This window comes from Corvus brachyrhynchos, unplaced genomic scaffold, assembly GCF_000691975.1.
Source record: "Corvus brachyrhynchos isolate BGI_N302 unplaced genomic scaffold, ASM69197v1 scaffold32, whole genome shotgun sequence".
In the NCBI taxonomy this organism is placed as follows: Eukaryota; Metazoa; Chordata; class Aves; order Passeriformes; family Corvidae; genus Corvus; species Corvus brachyrhynchos.
The window spans coordinates 14,263,271-14,264,000 of record NW_008237919.1 but is presented as its reverse complement, the minus strand read 5'-3'; positions in this window follow the sequence as shown (position 1 = coordinate 14,264,000).

Sequence of the window (730 nt, the reverse complement as noted above, 5' to 3'; positions counted from 1 at the left end):
CCGCGCCGCCAGCGGTGCGGCCCCCCGCCGCACAGCTGGAATTTAAAGGGGCCGTGCTCTCCGGGCGCCGCTGCCTCCGCCGCCCACGGCCGGCTGGGTGTGCCTTTGTAACCAAAAGTTTCCCGCGGGTGCTCTGAGATACGGGCATCCAAGGGGACACGGGGGATGAGGGAGCGACGCGTTTGCTGAGTAGCCCTGGGCGTTATGAATTATTATAGGCGTAACAGCAGGATCCAAAGGCCTCAACAGGGCTCAGTTGCAATGAGCGCTGTACACAGACACGAAAAGAGGCAGCCCCGGCCTCTGAGAGCTTGTAATGTGAGCAGTGAGGGCAGACAAAAGGGAAAAAAGTGTATAAATGAGCGCTGTACACAGACACGAAAAGAGGCAGCCCCGGCTTCTGAGAGCTTGTAATGTGAGCAGTGAGGGCAGACTAAAGGGAAAAAAGTGTATAAAATGCATGAGGGGTTGAAAACTTCCTAACCAGTCCAGCCCTCCCCAGCCCGCAGATCACAATTTTTAAATTGCAACTAAAAGACTCAAAAAATACAACAAACAGTTCTGACACAGATCATCCTTTTTGTGCCCCTTATTCATAAACGGAAGCGCTCTCAAGCCTGCCTGTCCCGAGAAGTGAGCTTGGCCTGCAGGACACCCTGGCAAGCCTGGAGGCTGGATCCAACTGGAGCCCAACTGTGGAGAGAGCTGTGCTAACAGCTGCCACTCACAG